The sequence below is a fragment of the Brachycentrus maculatus genome, unplaced genomic scaffold (assembly GCF_059751285.1).
Source record: "Brachycentrus maculatus isolate JH-2025_06_01 unplaced genomic scaffold, ASM5975128v1 h1tg000129l, whole genome shotgun sequence".
NCBI lineage: Eukaryota > Metazoa > Arthropoda > Insecta > Trichoptera > Brachycentridae > Brachycentrus > Brachycentrus maculatus.
The window spans coordinates 650,947-675,000 of NW_028280882.1; the positions used below are offsets into that span (position 1 = coordinate 650,947).

The following is a 24,054-nucleotide window of genomic DNA, read 5'->3' on the forward strand; positions in this document are numbered from 1 at the left end:
TTCACATTGATCTTTTGATCTTTTGAGATTATATTTTAAACATATATGTTTTTTAAATATTTGAATCAAGAAGAAAAAATAAACAAATTAAGAAGATAATATTTTACGGTGATTTGTAAACATTTTAATCTGTTTTTATTTAGAAATTTTGAATATAAACATATTTATACTGTAATAAAATAAAAAATGTTTAAAAGTAGATTTTATGTTGAAATTCTCCCTCTTAACTTTTCATTTTTTGTATCATTGTAGTTTGGATCCCAAATTAATCAAATTTAAATGTTGAAATATTTTTGATTACATAATTCAAATATCTGCATTCTTTAAGGGTCTGTAATGGATAATAGCGGAACGCATTAACGCCCCATAATAGATTAACAATTAATACATAAATTAAAATGAATTCAACAAATTTAACGCTAAATCAATAAACATATTGTAATTGGTCGACATGATAGTTACAGCTCAAATATTATCACTTTATGCATTCGATTCCCCCTCAAAATATGAAATTCTCATTCAAATATTAAACGAAAATCAGATCGTGCAAACAAAGCATTTGAAAGTTTGCCTTTTGGAAATTTTTGTTAATGTAACGCGAAGTTAATTCTCTTTGCTTTTCGTTTTATGAAATATTGATGACCCTACATTTACCGAATTTCCCGATGCAAATAGAGTTTTCCGTTATGTTGATCCCAGAGAAATTCCTCTCGAAGTTTAACGTTCTCTTTACTTTACTTTTTCGGTTCAACGAGCTGCAGACGACAATATTTTGGCAGCACACAGGACGAACAAAGTAACGCAATTTAAAATAATCATTTCTCGGGTGAAATTTGTTGATTTACTTTGTAATAAAGATATACTTTTTATTACGATTATCTTTAAAAAAACATATATTTTTTCGTTTTGACCATGAATCTCAAATTCTTAAATATGTAATAATTCGATTCAATTATTTATTGAATAAGAAAAGCCTTAATGTTTTTTTTTTTTAATTCTCCATTTGATTCCTATCCTAGACTGGCCGGGAATAACTACTTAATAATTATAATAAATCAATTATATATTGTTTTCTACTACTGACATTCTATTAATTATTTTTACTTGATGGGTTTTTGTAAAAATAAATCTTATAGGTGTTTCAACTTGATATGAAAAATCTATCGTTTTTTTATAATTATATGAAAGAACATAGAAGTCTGAGCGTCCCAGGGCTTATTACTGGCATTTGGCTGGCAAAAGCGATCACTTAATATACTTTTTGGATGCTTAGGCTTTCATCATCTTTCCTAATAAAAAAAGAAAGATTTTTAGTATTTATTTATTATTTATTTCAAAACATATTACATACATAAATTATATATACATATAATATTCCCGATGAGTAATTTATATTTTTCATTTTGGGACATGGAATTAAGGTTAACAAGACTGGAACACAAAGAATAAAGTAACAAAAAATAGTTTTTTAAATAACCAAAACTAATACTTATACATGGCAAAATATAAAAACAAAAAACGGGTATAATAAATAGGCACAAGAAGCATATTTAAAAGAAACTAAATGAGAAAACATAAGGTAAGAAGCATATTTAAGATAAACAAATGAGAAAATATAAAAAATGAGAAAATATGACAAATGAGAATATATAATTAACATAAGGTAAAAACAAAATAAGAATATATGACTAATAATAATAATAATAATAAATCCCTTACCGCACCCCAATGGTGCATAGGGCACTGCTTCATATAAACGCAGTGTTATCTCGATCGATTACACATGAAGGAAAGGTAATCAGCTCCCCACTTCAGGTACCAGTCCAGTGTAATATTGAATAAATATTAGAGTGAAAAAATCACTTATATTTATTAAACCCCCTGGGAATCGAACCTGGGACCTCCAGAACGGTAGCCGAGCATGCTGACCATTACACTACGGAGGCGGACAAAATCACTACATATACATATATCTTTCCATAAAGTACCTTCTCAGATCATTTATATTGTTATATATTTGTTAGATATATGTTTTATATAAAAAAACACCTATTATATTGACATACCATCCGTAAATTGAATAATTATCCAGCTTCTGATGTAATAAATATTAATAATTTTGAAAAGGAATTGTTGATTTTATTTAGAATTACAACGTTTTTCCCCTTTTTCTGACATTTTGCACCAGTTTCTAGCTCGAAGTATCCTTGCTCCCGAAGTTGTGCGACCGTCACTACGTTTATATGGGTATTGCAATCCCTCTTATGGCGGTCATCAACTTTTATATTTTACGGCTACCGGGCGACTAGGATGTTAACTTATAATTTAACGCTCTTTTAACGCTTCAACTTTGCACAATCGCAGTTAAATTTACACACCTTATTGGTAACCCTGTCATACCAGACAAAATTCAAACAATACTTTAAAAGTGAATTGTTGAAAGTTTACATTATGAATGTCCTCAATGATTAAAGAAAACACTTGTTTTTTACCACTTGAGTTTTATTATAGACTACATGTTTCAGAAGTTAAACTTCCATCATTCAGGTCTGTATAATAACTAAAATATAAAATATAAAATTGTTCTATAAATAAGGAGAGGGGAAAGTTAGGGGGAGGGGGTTACTAATCACTCATTTCACTCTCATAAATTAAAATTATTACACCTTGTTCCATATAAAGGCCAAATTTTGAATTATCTTGAAAATTTAGAAATCCAAAAAAAACTAAATTCTAATAATAATTTATTAAATAATATATTGTTTCAAAATTCTTCACCTTTGCTTTCCATTTTTCCTTTGTTTTCAAACTCCGCCCGTTGACTAACCCCCTCCCCCTAACTTTCCCCTCTCCTTATTTATAGAACAATTTTATATTTTATATTTTAGTTATTATACAGACCTGAATGATGGAAGTTTAACTTCTGAAACATGTAGTCTATAATAAAACTCAAGTGGTAAAAAAAAGTGTTTTCTTTAATCATTGTAACATGTCTTACCACAAAGTGAATGCCGAAACAATAAATAAAATATGAATGACCTCGTTTGAAAAAAATGACAACAGCAATATGTATTGATTACGCTCTTTTAAAACTGTAAAATTACGTCTGGGCAGTCTTAACTATTGCCTTTTAACGTAAGGAAATTCTTTCAAACGCATCTATGACCTGTCATACCTTTGTTAGCTGATATCTTTTGTTTTATTTAACGGGTGATTGAATTTGTCAGGAATGGAAAAAAGGGTAAATAAATAGAAGCTTACATTTTGACATCTCAACATAGACGAAGAAGAATATGGAAGTCTGGGTATTTACGGTGCTTATGACCTGATATAAGCTGGTTTAAGCATGAAACATGAAGCGACATGATATATGCATGAGTTCCAAAAATTGAGAAGTGTGGTTGTCAATCATGGGTACAATGTGAATGTTATACGTGTATAAAATGGTCATTTAACCAGCCTATGACAGGTCATAAGCCCTGTAAATACCCAAAGTTCCGTATTCTTCTTCATCTATGTCAAGGTGTCAAAATGTAAAATAAATAAGTCCTTAGTGGACAAACCCAGATTTGTGAACAAGGATTTGGACACACTCTAAATGTTCTAAATAGATGCTTATTTTATAATAATACAAAATCTTAATTTTTACATTTTTCTCAGCGCAATTCCGGTTGCAATAAATTTTGTCAGGTTCGCACAGTATATTTTCCTTAAGCTTAGAAAATTGAAAACTTAATCAACTTCATCTGCATTTTGTGACGTATTTACGTGCACTGTGTGTTAAATAATGCATCTTTGTGCAGTTCAAATATACGAGCATTATCCATATGTAAATGTGTGCATATCTATAAGTGTAAAGTACGGAGTTCCCGTCAGAATACAGGTTCAAAGTTCTACATGAAGTTCAAATCAATATGGTTCGCTACACTTAAGTGCACGAAATATCGACGCAATAATTTGCATCGCGTGAGGTTTTCGCTGGATTTATTTAACATCGGTTGTATGTTTGATATGGCAATAATAATTACCATCATCGAATAAAACTTAATAAAACATGGTGAACTAAGAAAAGGATGCAAGGCTAAGATAACCGTTATCGATAAATTGAGAAAGTTGATTTGGACATGTGGAACGAACGAGCGAAGATAGAACAGTTAAACAAATAATTTATTCAAACCCTTTTCCGCACCCCAATGGTGCATAGGGCACTGCATTATAAACACAGTGTTATCTTGATCGTTAACACACGAAGGAAAGGTGATGAGCCTTCCGCTTCAGGCACCAGTCCACGGTAATATTGAATAAATATTAGAGTGAAAAAATCACTTATATTTATTTCACCCCCTCTAGGAATCAAACCCGGGACCTCCAGAACGGTAGCCGAGCGTGCTGACCATTACACTATGGAGGCGGACAAACAAATAAACGAGGCGAATTTATATAATTTATATTTGAAACACTATCTTTGTGATTTTCCATTTTATAATTAAAATGTAACTTTGTTTTAAAATCACTATAAATATTTTAATATTAATTATAATGTCTACATACTTAAATTGGATTACTTAGAAATATTAGAAATTAAAAAGGCAATTGATAATAATTTACAACTAATAAATACACAAGTAAATGATTTTGCTAAAATTCCGTTATTAAATATGTTTCCTATCACTCACCATCCCTGATCCCTTTTGACTGTGACTGCCAATCAACACCAAAAAATAAAGCCACTTGAGATCTACCTAAGCATCTTTTCATAACCGTCAAAATATTTTGAATATTGTTTAATAGAAAGTGTTTTAGTATTAATCAGTCTTGAAAAAGATGCGGTTAGTTTCGAAACCGGTAAACTTTATAATTAGGTTATAATAAAATATTTATAGTGATTTTAAAACAAGGTGACATTTTAGTTATAAAGAGGCTAATTTAGTTGGAAATAGGAGCAGAGAAGATTAAGGAAAATTCAAGTTTTTCAAATACTTGAAAGCAGTCAGGTCGGGAGTCGGAATATTCGGCAGGTGTGTATGAAAAGATGCATGAATGTGGAGGAGGTGAAGGTTGCCGGGGCGATCTATTCTCTCTGTCTACCCCGCTGTGAAGCGGCATAATGGTAAGTTTGTTTGAATATAACTGGATAAATTTTAGAATATTTATTTTTATTCCATAAATAACTGTCGATTACATTCAAGTTCTGTACTGATATTTCTTGGTGGAACTACATTTTATGTAATTTAATAAGACTAGTTTTTTCACATTTATTTAATTTTACTAGAACAGTCTGATGATGTCGGTAACCACGAAACCCGGTCGCTGGTCAAATAAAATAATTGTGTTAAAAAAAAAAACAGTATAAGTAGTTGTTTTTTTAATATATTAAATGACTAATTTTGAAGGTAAACACGACATTAATCCGTTTTTTTGCTGTTGTAAAAATTCAAAGTTTTAACTCAAATTAATCTCAAATATTTACTTTGCTGTTTTTCCTTTAAAACGCTTTCGAAAAATACAATTTTTGATACGGGAATTTCATTCCAGGTGGGGTGTTCTAAAAGCCGCTGTAAAGTACCGTAAAGTGGGTATACATTGCACCAAAATACTGCATTTTTTCAAAAAATTGTCTATTCAGATCAGGTTTTTTACTTTTTCTGAGGTTTCAACTATTGCAATGTAATAACACATATACCTGTAACATGTCTGACACATTTTTAAATTTTTATCTATTTTGCCTATATTTTTTTTTAATATTTATATTTTGGTGCAAAGTATCCCGGGGTAAAGTACAACTTTGCACCATGATATTTTCTCTACACTTTTCGTACTAGAATCCAAATTTATGCAAAGTAAAGGCTATCCTACAAGTTTCATTGCACCTCGTGAAGGGTTTTGGCTCACAGTTCGCTAAATGCAGATTATATTATTGTATAATTATGGAAAAATAAGACACTTGATAGAATTTTTTTTTTAAATATTAAAAAATCTAACAAAAATGTTTTTTTTTCCAATACTGAAGGTTTGAAATTATATAAAATAAAAGTTGGATATTAAAACATATCGTTCTACATAGATAATAGGAATTAGAATTAAATTAGGTCTAAATATGGTCAAGTTCCGGGACGGTAAAGAAACCTCTTTTGGATTGCATTTTCGGTTCTTTTATGGAACCCACTACATCCTTCCAAGAATATTGAAGAAAGTCATCCTTCATCGGCCACTTATACGATTTGAGACTCTCCTGCATGGATTTAACAGCTCTGTTTTTCTTTATTTCCAAAATCTGTCCCGGAAAATTTTATCCTTCATAATGAAATACGACATATTCTCCCACCTTCTTTTTTACTGGTCCTAATGACACTGAGGAACAAATACGATAACTGGTTTCAGTCATCGTTTTTGTTCTTCTCCCTCTTCCTCAAAGCTTCCGTGTGAACTATTATCAGTTAATGCTAGATATGCTGGAAGTTTCGATGCGGAAGGTGGGATCATTGATGTAGTTGATTCAGGTGGCATTTGTGTCTCGTCAACGTGCATTTCGACATTTGGATCGTGAGCAATGCTCTTACCTGGTTCTATCGGTATCGTTTTCCTGCGTTTTAAGACTGAATTCTTTGGGTTGAATCTGTTTTCTTCCAAAAAATGTTGTAAACTCTGGCGCACGTCATCGTCATACGCTTTTAATGGCAACCGATTAAGCAACTGATTAGTTTTAGCACCAGTCAAGGTTTTATGTCTTTGCAAAAATGATGTTATCCATTCAGAGCCTGGTACGATGTTCTTTAATATACGTACTCTTCTGCCAAATCTATCCAAATAGGCTATTAGAACGTAGCGAATGTTAAAAACACTCACTGGGAAATCGTACCCACTCATGTCTACTATGCAGTTTACGAAGGATTGCTCTTCGCCCTTGTCACATATCGGAGGTTTTCCCACAGGTTTTGTGTGCTGACCTTTGAGTTTATAGTTAATCGTCCTTCTGGGGATTTATAATTTTTTTCAGCCTTTCTTTGACTGATTGTACCATTTCGAATAGCCTCTAAACACTGCTCCACTCTCTTCGGTGTAAAATCGCAGTATCGTCTGGCATAAGGCCGCTGTTTGTGTGTTATTTTTGAAAAAAATATACCATCAGGAATTAAGTAAGTACACTAAACCTATAGATATTTAGCAAAAATGTCAAGTTGTATTAGCCGTTTTAAGACTTTTGATCAAATTAATTAACTATGGCCCTTTGTGGATACTTTGCACCAGGTGCAATGTTACCCCAAATGTAGTCAATACAAGTAAATTCTTAAAAAAATATAATTTTTACATAAACTTGACAACGTAACCAAAAAATACAACATTTGAGAAAAGCAGGGCCTACCTACCTACGATTTAGAGACCACTCACTTGTTGTAACTTGTTTCAGTATACTGATTACATTGGATTTTTTCGGACACAATTTTCAGACAGAAAACTTTCTTTACGTTTGGACAGGAAATACGCATTGAAGCAATAGCGACCGAATGTTACTTCTTTAAACTAAAAAGTAGATTGATGTGCCATCTATCAGAAACAATAGAAAAAAGAATGAAAAATGACATGTATCAGAGATGACCAGCTCCACAATTTCTTTACAGAAGGTGGTGCAAAGTATCACCCATGGTGCAAAGTATACCCACTTTACGGTACCCTCTATGCGGTCGACAATTTGATTGATCGTGCCTTTATATGTTTGACTATCGAATTTACGGTTGGCGCTTCGGTTATCGTTCCGTACTAGTGAGTGATGTTCCGTCGGTTAAAAATCCCTCATTTTCCTAAAAAAGCGGCCAGATTTGTATGAAAGGATTTGCAAAGCTAGTAACAGTATTAAATATTTGGTTAAATAGGAGTTGGTGTATTAATATTAATATTTTTATTAATTGTTTTTGGACAGCGATCATATAATTTACACAAAAGTTATAAGCAGTGAATTGAAATTTCCATTTTTGAAGCTGAAATTATTCATGTTCGTGAATGAATTGGAATTGGAAATTAATTGTATTAAATTAACGGGAAACTGATTAATGTTTATGCCGTTTATTTTTACGAAGCAACAACTGATTTTATCGCTCTAGCAACATTGTCAGACCGATTACAACTAAAAAATAAATATTTTACGTTTATTTGAACGGAATTGTTCTGAAATTTTAAAATACGATTTGAAGATATTTTAGATTTTTTACTATCCATGAATGCGAGTAATGTTGAGTATGTTTAGAGCATAATAATAATAATCCAAAGATTGAGTAATTAAAAAAAATAAAAATGACAAATTATCAGCATTTCATATTATTTTTTGACATTTTATCAAAGATAAAAAAAATATATGGAAGTCTGGGCATTTACGGGGCTGACGGCGTCATAGGCTGGTTTAAGTGTTTAAAATTCTTGGAAGTTCTATATATATGAACCAATTTCGAAACGTTGTTCTTGGATCACTAGAACTAGAGACATCTATTGGTGAGATAAAAAAGAAGCTTTTTATTGAGCATTTTTCTTACATACTCATAATTTTAAATGTTTATGAAACTAAACCAAACGATCCAATGACGGTTTTAAACCTCGTTTATTATTTCGTAATTTTTTGTGGTAACTTTATTTAGGTGTTTTTTATAATTTTTTTATTTCGATGGTTAACTTGCAGGTTTGCTACTAATATATCCTGTATTTTACTTTCATTTCCCGAGTATTATATGTACTTGAAAATGGCTGAATTTTCACTTCATTTACGCCATTTAGTCGTAATCGAATACTGAACATCCAATTGGCAACTGTATATACGAGTTAGAATATATTTTTTAACCGTCGATAATACTTTTTTATGCTGATCACGAATCGATTTCGGAAGTTTATCATATCATTTTGAAGCGGATAAATTGTATTTTAAATTGATTTTTGAAACGTCGCATTTCAGTTATTTTTTATTACGTTTTATTCGCCCTTAACGCTTAAAGCCTAGCCTTGTAAATTCGTAGCTTTATGTCAAATAAACCTCGTATTTCGAGGAATATAATTTATCGGGACATCAGTAATGAACACGAGAAGTATGCAATATATTCAATGGGTGGTTCATTCATTTCAGTCGCTTTGCGCTTTGTTTAAAGGAGATTCTATTGAAATGGCGATGGTTTCCAAACATCGTGAGACATTTGCTCCAAGGGCGGCTCCCAGATGAATAGTGTATGGTATTGAATAGTTCAGATGGATGTACATACATATTTCACCTTGAGTCAACGCGAGAAACCTAAGCTTTGATATCACTTTGGGAAATTTCTACGGAACGTCTCGTTAATTATGTTCATATTGTAATATCAAACGTACATTAGTGTAAATAGTGAGTTAATTCCCAGATTGTTTTAATCTGAAGATGTATCGGCTTTCACAGCTCTCAAATTAAACATAGTATAATTTTTGAAATCTTATGACTTAATTTTTTTAAACTTTTTTATTTATTTACAAAAGTCTTAGTTATATTAGTATATAACCACTCAGCGAGATTTTTATGTCTACCGATTTCGAGACGTACCCGTCTCTTCGTCAGGACAATCACTACCACAGCATGCAAACAACTACCCTTCACTACCATAGCACTATTTACACACTTAAAACTACACAAAATGTTTAAAACATGCAATTTTTGGTCGACCCGAAGACTAACATGCACTAAGGGTTGCAGCATGAACATGCGTTAAGAGCGAAGAGACGGGTACGTCTCGAAACCGGTAGACATAAAAATCTCGGTGACAGGTAATATACTAATATTACTTACATTTGTGTAAAAAAAAAACAAAATAGTAAAAATGCCTTGCCTTTCAGTAACTCTTCTTTTCAAAACCATACATATACTTTTAAGAAAACATTTTTTTTTCAATACGAAAACGGCATTTTAGGAAAAATATACAATTTCGTTGAATGTTATCTGGGTAAAAATAAAATACGTTGCGATTTATCGTATAATGGGCCTTAATAGATGTGTTTTTTTTTTCACGTACTAGTATGATTGCAGAATAAAAAAAATTGCTATTACATTAAAATGGTTATAGTTCGCAGAGAAGCCACACCGCAGTACTGAGTCTTAATTTTGTGGTCTTCTACTCCAATTAACCAATGAGCAAAGTTCCTTTCGCTTTGCAGAAAATTGCGGCCAAAATCCGACCTACATACATATTATATCACGGTTAATGGTTACGTTCCAAGTTTTCGGGGCAACCCTTTGTTATGTATGCTCTCCCGATACCACATCGACGATTTTATCAGCAGATAAATGATTTACTGATGTTTTTCTTTACGCATTAAACAAGTCATCGTTCCCTTTAAAATATTCCCAAATCATCACCGATTTCAATCAATATAACTGAAAACTTTTGACATAAATGCTGATTAAGGGGTTTAAATTATTTATTGACTTTTATTTATCAAATTTTTAAATTGGATTGAAAAAAATGTGTGCCGTTTTCGTCAAAGATTAAGAAGATTTAAATTCAAAATATTGTCACTATTATATATAACTAGCTGTATCCAGCCACACGTTGCTGTTGCTCGGTCTGGTTAAATGGAAAAGACAGAATAGAAAGCACAAATTTCAAATGTTTTAATTCATAATGATTGTGAAGTAGTGAAAATATTAAAATCTATGAAACAATTATTGAATCGAAGACAATAAAAATGCCGTGTGATAGAAGCTGTCAAGAAGCAAGCTGTCCGCCACGGGGAATGTTTAAAAAGCATATGTTGCTGTTCGACAGTTCAACAGTTAGCGCTGCCATTGCAAAAACCAAACAAAAAAAACATGTTTCTCCTATTTAAATATTTATAAAAACACGCGCGTATTCAAATGCAACGTTGTGTCAATATGTTTTATTTCAAAGCAATCGGTGAATTGCTTAATTAGATATTAAACAAACGTTTAAATGTTTTTTTTTCCATTTTACCATACCGAGCCACTGCAACGCGTGGCCGGATATATCCAGTTATAATGTGATTTTGTACGTTTATTCAAAGTTAATAAAACGTTAACGTGTTTATAAATAAAAAGTAATATAATTAAATGCTGATTTCACATCAAAATTAAATATTTTCCGTATGTACTTTGACGAAATAATACATCCCGTATTTACATAAAATTCATAAAGTAGATTTTTTATGAACATAAAAAGCACCTGCGTTGCATTATTAATTTTCAACTTTACATTCTATCGTAAATCATTTACGATAATGGAGTGTTTATTGGCTTGCAAAATTTAATATCGTTAAGTTCGCATAAATTTCGATGCTAGGCCTGCATGTGATTTTATTTTATTTGAATGAAAATTCATTATTATCCAAGAATATTTTATTTTATTATTATTATAAATTATCCATGTGTGGTGGTGTTTTAGGGGTAACACGAGAGTGTTATCGGGAAGAGAAGGTTGATGAAAAATAACTCAAATTATTTTTTGACATCTCATCAAAGATGAAGAAGAATATGGAAGTCTGGGCATTTACGGGGCTTACGACCGTCATAGGCTGGTTTGAGTGATCACTTTACACACGTGTAACATTCACCAATTCTACCCATTATTGACAACCACACTACTCAAATTCTTGGAAGTTCTATATATATGAACCAATTTAGAAACCTTGTTCATGAATCACTAGAACTTCACTAGAGACATCTATTGGTGAGATGTAAAGAAGCTTTTTATTAAGCAGAAACTCTTATATTAGTATGTGAGATCCGAATCCTGGATTATAATCACACACATGAGAAACGCCAGAAAATACCATTTTCATTTTTATTATTAAGCTTATAATTTGACCAGATAATTTATTTACAACATTTTGAGTGTGTCCAAATACTTGTTCACAAAATCTGGATTATCTCCAATTACAGGAGTTATTTTCAAATTATTTTTTGACATCTCATCAAAGATGAAGAAGAATATGGAAGAATATGGAAGTCTGGGCATTTACGGGGCTTACGACCGTCATAGGCTGGTTTGAGTGATCACTTTACACACGTGTAACATTCACCAATTCTACCCATTATTGACAACCACACTACTCAAATTCTTGGAAGTTCTATATATATGAACCAATTTAGAAACCTTGTTCATGAATCACAAGAACTTCACTAGAGACATCTATTGGTGAGATGTAAAGAAGCTTTTTATTAAGCAGAAACTCTTTTATTAGTATGTGAGATCCGAATCCTGGATTATAATCACACACATGAGAAACGCCAGAAAATACCATTTTCATTTTTATTATTAAGCTTATAATTTGACCAGATAATTTATTTACAACATTTTGAGTGTGTCCAAATACTTGTTCACAAAATCTGGATTATCTCCAATTACAGGAGTTATTTTCAAATTATTTTTTGACATCTCATCAAAGTAAGGCATTTACGGTCGTAAGCCCCGTAAATGCCCAGACTTCCATATTCTTCTTCATCTTTGATGAGATGTCAAGTATTTGGACACACTCAAAATGTTAAAAAAATAACTCAGTTTGAATAGCGCTTTTTGCAATACGGTTGTTCACCACTAGTTGTAATGACTGTACACATGTACGTTGTGTGAGGTTTAAGATGACAATAAACTAACTAACCAACTATCACGCCGCTTCCCGCATGGATAGGCAGAGAGAATACCGCGAACGCCACGCCAATCTGTCCTTGCACACAACCTTCGCTCCTTCCACATTCATACATCTTCTCCAACATACATGTAACATATATCATACGACGTTTAAAAATGACAATAAATTATAATATAACAGCTTTGGTGACGATAGATGGCACTACGACAGTCAGGATAAATAAACTTGAATAGAATATACTTTATCCCCTCCTCACTTCCGATCTTTCTCATTACAACAACTTTCATCGGCTTAACTACACCGTTTTTCTGTTTTTAATCTCAACTAAATTCCATGTTGTGTTAAAAAAAATATATTTTATAAATCGCAATTTCGTAAAATATTCAATTTTTGTTTTCAAGGGCGCTTCAATGTAATTTAATTGGTGAAAAGGAGATTGTGGAAATGATTTAGCAAACAAACGCGTTTTTAGTTTTTCTAAATATTATCTTATTCGTATTGTTAACAGTATGGCTCACAACTTGTGGAAGAGCATTCCATGCCATAGGTCCACAACAGCAAATGCATGCTTGCCAAATTTATTGCGCTGGTTGCGAGTTGGTAAGATCATTTTACTAATGGCAGTTGTTGTAGCCCTATCAAAGTGTGAGGCGCCCATCAATCTATTCGTCTGGAATACACAGGTCTTTTACATCCTCTGGAGCCATATTCTGTATTGATTTATACACGAGTGGACAGAGTTTATACGTGATTCTTTCGAAATCCTCCATCACGCCATTCCACCGTAGGGCAAGGCAGAAAAGATGGCCATACTCTTTTGTCCAGATATACACTCCTAGCTTCCTTCACATCCATACATTTAGTCACACATCGCCCACTCCTTTCAAGAACGTAATAAATAAAAAAAAGTAAATTTTCAGTTATGCATGTTTTCGGAGTGCCCATAAAATGTACTATATCCCAGCAAAAGCGGCACATTTTTAACTTAATATTTACTCGATACAGGGCAGAAAGTGTTGTTTTTGCATTTTGAAGAAAAGGTATGTTTTAATTATTTTTTAAAATATACTAAATATTTTTCAAATGGAGAAATAACCTTCAGGTTTTACCTAAAAAGATCTGTTGCACAGTAAAAAGTTTAATAAGTGACTTGACATTTATTTTTAATACATTGTGTTATATTTTTAAACTTAAAAAACGCTCCTGAAAAATCAAGTTTATTGATTTATGACGTTCTTGAAAGGAGTGAGCGGCATGTTCTCCAATTACGCAGACTTTTGACACCACCAGATTTAAGATTCTCATATATCTGATTGTGCCAAGTTTTTTTACCCTCTTCGTTCTGTTCTCCCGCTTAGATTCGCCAAATATGGTATACTTTCTTAGTCGTTCTCTCGTTAGTATACAAGTTTTTAATCTAATATATAATTATAAAATACAACCCTCCTAATAGTCCTCCGGCAATTTGATGTGCCACGCTAAGGGCCCTTATTTTAGCAACAGTATAATTTTATGATACAAAAAGTTTGAATGATGTGTAAAATAATTTTGACACGTTCACCCACATTGCCTGTTTTAATGGGACCTCGTACGTTTTCAAGGCGGCATATTGTTGAGTTCACGGTGACATCGTATCCAATTAATAACGATGTACGAGATCTGACAGCAAGTGACATTAATATTCGCGACACGGACACTCGTTTTTGGTCTGGAATACGGTACGAAAAATAATCTTCCATCTACCCAAATACGTTTTATGACCGATCGATTTTGATAATATTTAACCCATCCGCATATTAGCTAACCAGCTCATCGAAAGGGTCGAGAGTTTTAAGTACTTGGGAGTGTATATAACTGAAAATGGCAGCCTTCAAAAGGAACGGAGTATAATTCTGTCCTTACAGGGACATCTTTGTCAAGTACCGTTAGTAAATTTGTATAAAAATAATAAGAAATAATGTATAACCACAAGTTTTCTTTACTGATTTGTAGATATCACACGAAAGATCCTATAACAGGCGCGTGCATTCCTCATAGGCAGAAAAGCAATGCCTTTCCTAACATACCCGCTTGACATATAAAAACGCAACTCTACCTTACTAAGTAGTACCTAGCTTACTTTAGTACCAACCTCTACTGCCTATCCTAGTACGTAGTACCAACTTACCTTACTACCTACCTCTACTGCCTTCCCTTATTCATTCTCTGTGCACGCCTTTGCGTTATAATATGAACTACCCACGTACGGATGTGTGGCTTGAACCGCGGCTGATATGCGAATGTAAAATATTCTTAGCGACGAGATTTGGCGGCCGGTATGCCGATGTGTTAAGGGCACTGTATTATTTTTGGCCGAGCACTAGATTTTCAATATCCACTAGCCCGTCTGGTCAAAAAAAACCCGAAGCTCTTTATCAAGTTAGCGGTGTAATGCCTTCACTTTTACTCCTTTACATCCTCCTCTCCCGATCCACCAAAGGTTGTGAGTGAATAAAAAAGTATGATATATTGTCCGGGCCGGTCTCGGGGCCGACAGCGCTCGAAGCTCCGCCGTTTGTGGTATTTTTTTCACCCCCTAACAAGTCGGGAAAGTTCCCCCCGGACGAACACAAAACCTTAAACTTTTCACATATCCTACCCCATTCGTTCGCGGGAGAGAAGGTGTGTTGTCCGACAGCGGTATCGAGCAGTTTTTTTCCCTCATACATCTGACATACTGAAATATTTATGTTCCGTATTCATACACCGATGATTCTGCTTACAAGTTCTATTTTTACTTTACCCATTCTACCGCTCGTCCATTCCTTTTAAACTTTATTAATCGATTATTTAACTTTCACTCTGCTAACTATGTGGGTTGACATAGTGAGATTTATATAGATATTTCTTTACATGTCCGCCTACGTAGTGTAATGGTCAGAACACTCCTCTACCGTACTGGGGGGCCCGGGTTTGATTTCTAGGGGGGGGGGGGGCAAATGAATAAAAGTGATTTTTTCACTCGAATATTTATTCAATATTACCCTGGACTGGTACCTGAAGCGGAGGGCTGGTCACCTTTCCTTCATGTGTTAATGATCAATATAACACTGTGTTTATATGATGCAGTGCCCTATTCACCAACGCGTGCGGATAAGGGTTTGAAAAATATTTTGGACCTCTAATATCAATAACGACAGTTTTTTTAAAAACTTTTTATTAAACTTATATCGGTAAGAAAAAAGGTCGTATTTTTGTAAAATGTTTATATTTGCCATATTTTAATATGATAAAATAAATTATTTAAACAAAACTTGTACATATGTGTGACTTAATAAATTAAAGCTCTCACATATTAAAACACGTTTCTTCAATCCAATTTTTCTTACGTGGTCGTGTTATCATTAAAAAAAGCGTAGGACGAATTTTATTTTCAACCCCATATGGAATTTCAATAAAATTTCATGAATATATAATAAAGCTACAATTTATATTTGAGATTCTTTATATTACTTTTTATTTTAAACTAAAACAATCCTTTCTCAAAAAACGTTCGCTGTGAAAATATTTTATATGTAAGTGAAAACATACACAGTTATATGAGCGTAGTCGGGTAATTTGCGACATTTCTGTGGGAAACTTTACCCTACATTTGCTTAATGAAACTTTTCCTTTCATAAAACGCTCACGTAAATTTTTCCTTCATATGCTATAAATAAAATACCCTTTATAAAATATTCTACCACTATGTATATATTCTCACAATTGTGGAGGTCCTCACCAAAACGTTACATTTCTTATATTGCACAAAAATCCTTTATACTCAAATCTGTTTTGTTTGCTGTAGTCTATCGAAATCTTAATTAAAGTTGCATTAAAGTTGCGACAAAACGTGACCAATACGGTGTTAAAACAATCTGAAATCATTAAATCGCACCAAAACGTAACAATATTACAAGCTAGAATTCTTGATTGCTTAAAATCATTTATAATGGAAATGTAACGTTTTGGTGTGGACCTCCACAAGGATTTTCTTACCCTCAACCGTGATAACGTGTTATATGAGCTGTTTAAAAAGCAGAATACTTTTTTGTTTGTTTTGGTTTACTGTATTTATTTCATTATACCCTCCACCTCCGTGGTGTAATGGTTAACGTGTTTAGCTACTAGGGGTCCCGCGTTTGATTCCCAGGGGGGGGGGCGAAAATAAATATTTGATTTTACTCTCTCATAATATTTATTGAATATAATCCTGGACTGGTTCCTGAAGCGCAGGAGTGATCACCTTGCCTTTGTGTAAGTAAAGATCAAGATAACACTGCGTCAATACGATATAGTGCACTAAATTGCACTTTTGTAAATTTCTCATAATACTGAAACAAGTTTTAAATTTTATATGAAGTAAACGATTGAGATTTAGGTTCGGGATAAAATTGTTTGTATACTTATCTCTTTTTCAAGAACTCGTATGAGAGCTTTTAAGCTTATCGTGAATAAATCATAGTCGCTTTTTGAATTATGAAATATTGGGTACGGACTTTTTGCTGAAAACGCCACTGAGGTTCGTTGAAAAACATCTCCTCCCCGCGGTTTTTAAGGATTTAATTCAAACTCTGCAAAGGCACAGTCCTCAATGGAACGGAAATTGTTTATCGTGGAAGAAAGGTCTCAATTGAATATTGAAATTGTTTTCCTCGCAATTTATGTTCGACAGATGCCTGAGTTCCTGCTGTAAGGCGTCGTCCTAATACAACGCGATCACGCGACCATCGCGCGTTTTTGCGAATTTTGCTTGTACGAATCCGCGATTAAACATACAGATCTCAAATAAGTCTCCGAATTGGTATTCGCGTGATCAATTAGGACACTTATTCAATATCTGTATGTTTAATCGTGGATTCGCACGAGTAAAATTCGCGAGAAATTGCGATGGTCGCGTAATTTTATTTTATTTTATTCCGAAATTTTACAGAACAGTTACATAAATACATTTACATTGATGAGTAACAAAAATAGGTATTTGTAACATTCCAGTTACAAATTTTCACATATGTAATTTAATTTAAATACCCGGAAGAGAGACGGGAGGGGGAAAAGGGGAAAAGGGAAAGATCAAAGCTCAAGCCCAAGACAAATTATGTGAAAATTGGGACACACTACGATATGAATATCGACTTACTATGTACGCTATATCAGTGCTGACAATATCGAGTAAAATATTCATCGTTGACCAGTTTTGATGAACGATAAATATAGGAACCTTGTTTAGAGTTTGTTCTACTCGTGAGAAGCGCTAAGCTGTCAGTTATCCTAGTGATCCGACCAAGAACTCTAAAACGTATACGTTCCAGCAATTCCGGTAAATCAATGAATGAGTTTAGCAATTTATAAATCGCGTTGTATTAGGACGACGCCTAAGCCTTTACGAATTTTCCCGAGCAGTGCTTTACGGTTCTTTGTTATTAGCCAACTACCTTTATTTCACAAACCATTTGAAATCTGAACAACTTTTAATGGATACGGAATCCGGCTGAAGTCAAGATGAGCTTTTGGGAATCGGATTTATTAATACAATAAATCAATAGAACCTGAGCTTTTCGTCAATACTATCAATCAAAAATGATACTACGAAACACCTGCGCAGAGCTTTAAAGAAAATAAAGAATTCAAGCTTAAATCTAATACAGATGAAATTAATTATTAATTAAATTTTTACTTGGTAAATACCTTTATTTCTTATAATCTAGTGTGACACGTGTTTCAACTTTGATGCATTTCGCATCATTTTCAAACACCGTAATACAAAATGATTCTGAATGCCTCGATATAGATTTTACTTGATAAATACCACTATTTATTCCATAAGAAATAGTGGTTTTTATCAAGCAAAACTTAAATTAAAAATGGATAGATATACCACTAAGTGCTGCCGAATCAATGAATGAAAATAGGTAAAATATAGTACATTTTTTTATTTGTTTTTGTTTTCGTTTTATTTTGTCTTCTGTGGGCATTTTCGTACCAGTAATGTACGAAACATAAGTTTTATTTTTCTAATTTGATAGTTTATTTTTATTGTTACATAAATACATTTCAGGGGTTTAAACGTTGTTTAGTGATTTACAAAAAGTGGTTTTAATAAGTTGCGGTAAAAATAAACTCTACAATCTTATCGGAAAAAATAGGTAGATCATTAAAGAAGACTGATGACCATTTAAGTGTTTTATAGCGGTGATAAAATGTTAATTTTTACTGAAAACTACCAGTAGGCAGGCGAAAGAAATCATCAAAGTACTCTCAAAGGTAGGCGTTCACAATAAACTGAACCCAGTTTAGAGATACACGTCATCTCAATTAACTGAATCCTTCAGAATATGAGAATTCATTTCAAACTAGTGGTACAACGCCTGGATAAGGAACTGGCCCGCCATTCCGCTCCAAATAACACGAATAACACGAGTATTGAATTCACCAAGTTGAATAAATTTTCAACAAACCTTAATACTGCCTAAGAAATTTAGGTCGAAACGCGTCTGTAATTAGGGGTGTGTTACCGGGGACATTACATACCCTTATGGATCTCAGAATGTTCCGAGTTTTATTTTACAAATATCCATGTAGATATTAATGTCCACCTCGTTTAACGGATAGGTTATCGACAACTCTCCATACCGGTTTGTTGTTATTTATTATTGTGTATTATTATTGTTTCTTCGTTTGGTTTTTAGCTGCCTTTACACGTACGCGCTTTACCGGCCAATTAGTGCCACTTGTGTGTACCTTTAGGCAAACCGTGCGAAATGCCGGTGCTTGCGTTTCGACAAAAAGTGGTGCCAATTACAGAGCGAGCCTTTAGTATCACACCTTCAGCACTGTTTGCGCGGTAAAGCGCGTATGTCTAATGAAAACTTTTATAGACTTCCATATTAAGACTTATAAATAAATAAATAAAATAAAGTATAATATTTTCTTAATTATTTTAAACATATAATTACAACATTTTGAGTGTGTCCAAATACTTGTTCACAAATCTGAATTACCTCCAATTATAGGAGTTATTTTTCATATTATTTTGTGACATCTCTTCAAAGATGAAGAAGAATATGGAAGTCTGTGGAACAGATTTCCCTTATTTTTATATATATTATTTTCTTTTTCATGGTTTCATATAATTATTAATTTATAAAACAATCAATAATTTCACTCACTTTTCAACAATATTCTACCTTTTATAGGAGAAAGCATATGATAAGATTTTGTATATTTAAAATATTTATTTACGTTTCTTTTATGTCATGCTGTTGTTTCACTTCTGAAAACGTAAATAAATACAAAATTTATCAAAAATGCCATCATTAATTGATTAACTATTTCAGCCTTTCTTTTTTTACTTTTATTATTCAAATGTCTTTCTATCTTTCATTATATTTAAACGTTAGTATGATTTAAATAAATTTTTATTTGTTTTATTTTACAGACCTCTTTGTACATTGATGTTCGTAGTACCTAACTCATTTAAACTTTTAAATTTCTGCGAATGTTTTTTTAAATAACGCGAGAAATAAAGTTGGTAACGGTTTTACTTTGTGTTAAACGGTTGTTAAAAGTATTTGAACTTTTCGAATACCCCCCGTTGTTTGCAAACATGTAAGTCGTGTTAAATATAACGCCTTTTTAGTAATTGGACATGGGACATCTTTATTCTACCCTCTGCAGACTAAACTAGACATCTAGAATCCCAATACGTATTTTCGATGGATATATCTTCTAGACCGCTGTCGATAGTTGGGTCGGTCGGTCCCAACCGCTAAACAAATAATATAAACCGTTCGATGTAAAGACAAAGAGAAGAAATATCAACGGAAAAGCATGTAGAGTTAAGGGGATATTCGCAAAAACACAACTCATTCGCCGGCTAACCGCCAAAGAGGTAACACGTTTTTCAACGCTCGATTTCACGTTTTTCAACGCTCGATTTTTTTAATAAAATGTGTATTGGATGTATTTTTTTTTGTTTTTTAAAATAAATATAAAAAAAAATTAACTCCTTGCCTTTCAATAACTCTTTCCCTTTTAAAATCATATAATTGTTTCGAAGAAAAACTTATTTCTTCAATACAAAAACGGTGATTTTATAAAACAATCAATTACGTAAAATGGTACCTGGGTTTAGAGAAAATTAAGTTGCGACTTTATCCTTAATCCTTTCTCGAATGTTTATACGACAAAAAAGGATTTAAATTACATAACATTTTTCAAATAATGAAATAACATGAAAATGATCTTTTTCATGCGAATTAATTATTTAAGTGTGCTCTGTGGCGTAGTTGGGTAGTCGCTCGACTGCGAAACTGGCGTTGCGGGTTCGATTCCCGCCAACTGCAAACTTAATTAAAATAATATTTATATTTAATTGGTCTGAGTGTTTGTAATGTATCTTTTCACATCTACCTTCGCTATCCTTACTATCATACCTGCAGATAAGCCTCTACAATAGAGGCTTTGCGGGTTATTCCTTTAAATATTTTTATTTTGTTTATTAAAGGATTGCTGACTTTGTGATATGGTAATATAACACTCTCCTTGTATTCCATCTTTCACGTTGTGTAATACCACTTAAAAACAGTACTTAATGACTACCGGTTCCGGAAAAAAGCATTTCATCATAGGTCAACTGTTAACTAAAGTAAATTTTCTACGGTCTCCTATTTATATACAACAAAATTCGTTCAACAGATTTCGCTGCCATTAATCTCAAAAGCTTCTAGTCAAAAGCTTAAAAAAATATTGTTTTACCCGTCGCATATAAAATAAAAAAACATTCGCGTATTCGAATGCAAAGTTGCGTCAAAAATTCAAAGCAATCGGTGAGCAACTTTAACAGATTGAAGATTCACTAGATTATCCTTCCTGTTCCCAACACAGATTCAAATAAAAATATATTGAATTAGCTCGAAGGAACAAAAATCCACTAAATGATCTATAAACCTTGTACACAATAAGCAAGGTAAATAATAAATGCAATACCCATCTAAAAACAAACGGATTGAAGATTTCTAAAAAGAGTAGTTACATTTTTATTTCCACAGATGACGCCTCTTTAATATAACTTTAACATGCCAAATTTGCACTGTAACGTCGTTCTCGCAAACAAGTGATACCAGTTTAATAAATAAAGAAATAACGCCGAGTTTACAATTAATTGTCAAATTTAGAAGCGATAATTTTTAGTTCGTCCGCCTCCGTAGTGTAATGGTCAGCACGCTCGGCTATCATTCTGGAGGTCCCGGGTTCGAATCCCAGGGGGGTTCAAATAAATAGTTGTGATTTTTTCACTGTAATATTTATTCAATATTACCCCGAACTGGTTCCTGAAGCGGAGGGCTGATCACCTTTCCTTCATGTGTAAACGATCAAGATAACACTGCGTCATATGATGCAGTGCCCTATGCACCATTGGGGTGCGGATAAGGGTTGTATTTATATATATATATATATATATATATATATATATATATATATATATATATATATATATATATATATATATATATATATATATATATATATATATATATATATATATATATATATATATATATAAATATATAAATATATATAAATATATATAAAAAAATATATATATATATATATATATATATATATATATATATATATATATATATATATATATATATATATATATATATATATATATATATATATATATATATATATATATATATATATATATATATATATATATATATATACATATACATATACATATACATATATGTATATGTATATGTATATGTATATGTATATGTATATGTATATGTATATGTATATGTATATGTATATGTATATGTATATGTATATGTATATGTATATGTATATGTATATGTATATGTATATGTGTATATATATATATATATATATATATATATATATATATATATATATATATATATATATATATATATATATATATATATATATATATATATATATATATATATATATATATATATATATATATATATATATATAAATATATATATTGGGTTGATGCAAAAGTTTTGCCGTTTTTTACATATATTTTTTTTTAAATTTTTTTTCTTGTGTTTTATTTATTTAATAAATTATATAATTTCCATCAGTTCTTATAACCTTCTCCCATCTTTCTATCAACTTATTAATACCAGTAGTATAAAATTCCGTGGATTTCAATGCGAAAAATGAAGTAAGGGATGTTTCTACCTGCTCTATTAAATAATTTTTTTGAGCATTTAAATTTTTTTGCAGTGTTCGGAATAAATAAAAATCAGAAAGAGCAAGATCTGGAGAATACAGTGGATGCTTGATAACATCCCAATTTAACTCATTTAGCTTGTGTTGGGTCATCATAGCCACATGAAACACTGCCCCTTTTCTGTTTACCAATTCTGGTCTATCCTTTTGAAGGACCATGTTCAATTTGGATAATTGCTGACAATATCGTTCTGCTGTACTTGTCTTATCGTGTTCCAAGAGTTCAAAATACACAATACCCTTATTATTCCACCAAACACAAAGTATAACTTTTTTTATGGATTTCGGCCTTCGAAGTTGTTAATGGGGCTTGTCCAGGTATAGTCCAATGTCTTTTTCTTGTCACGTTGTTGTACACGACCCATTTCTCATCTCCCGTCACCAAACGATGCAAAAAAGGTTCATGTTTTTGTCTCGCACTCAAAGCAACGCGCGTTGAAACACGATCCAATAAATTGGCAGCCGACAATTGATGAGGTATCCAAACGTCGTACCGCGAAACCATTTCCATACGCTTCAAATGTCTTAATGCGATTGTTTGGTTGACTCCCATCATTGACACAATCTCCCTGATGGTTAGACGTGGATTGGTGTCAATTATGACTTTTAATTCGTCGTCATCAGACTTCAATGGCCGCCCGGTACGTGGTTTATCAATGAGTGAAAAATCTCCAGATCGGAATTTTGCAAACCATCTTCGTACCTGTCGAACTTTGATGACATCTGCTCCATACACTTCACAAATGTTTTTGGTTGCCACACTCGCGGTATTGTCTTTACGGAATTCATAAAGTAAACAATGACGTAAATGCACTTTATCGAACGACATTTTGAAAAAATACAAGGGGTTATTACTGTACTCTGGCCAGGCCAAAACTGAATAGAAAGTAGAGGGAAAGCATCCTTTATACAATGGAATCATAAAAAAAGAAGATACTATTCATAATTTATGAAAATTTATTTTTTTACCTGGGATCATAAAAAACGGTCATTACTTTTGCATCAACCCAATATATATATATATATATATTATATTTAATTTTTGTTATGCTATTCGAGTTTTATTTTGACATTGTTCTCGCGAACAAGTGATACCAGTTGTATTTTCTGTTATATCATCGAATTAACAATTTATTGTCAAATTTAGAAGCG

General features: G+C 32.3%; 1 protein-coding gene across 3 annotated transcripts in view; it reads left to right on the forward strand.

The window, feature by feature from the left end:
* Positions 1-24,054, forward strand: part of LOC148309345 (spermatogenesis-associated protein 20) — a 152,168-nt gene that overhangs the window by 93,899 nt on the left and 34,215 nt on the right. The gene's annotated exons all lie outside the window — the stretch shown is intronic.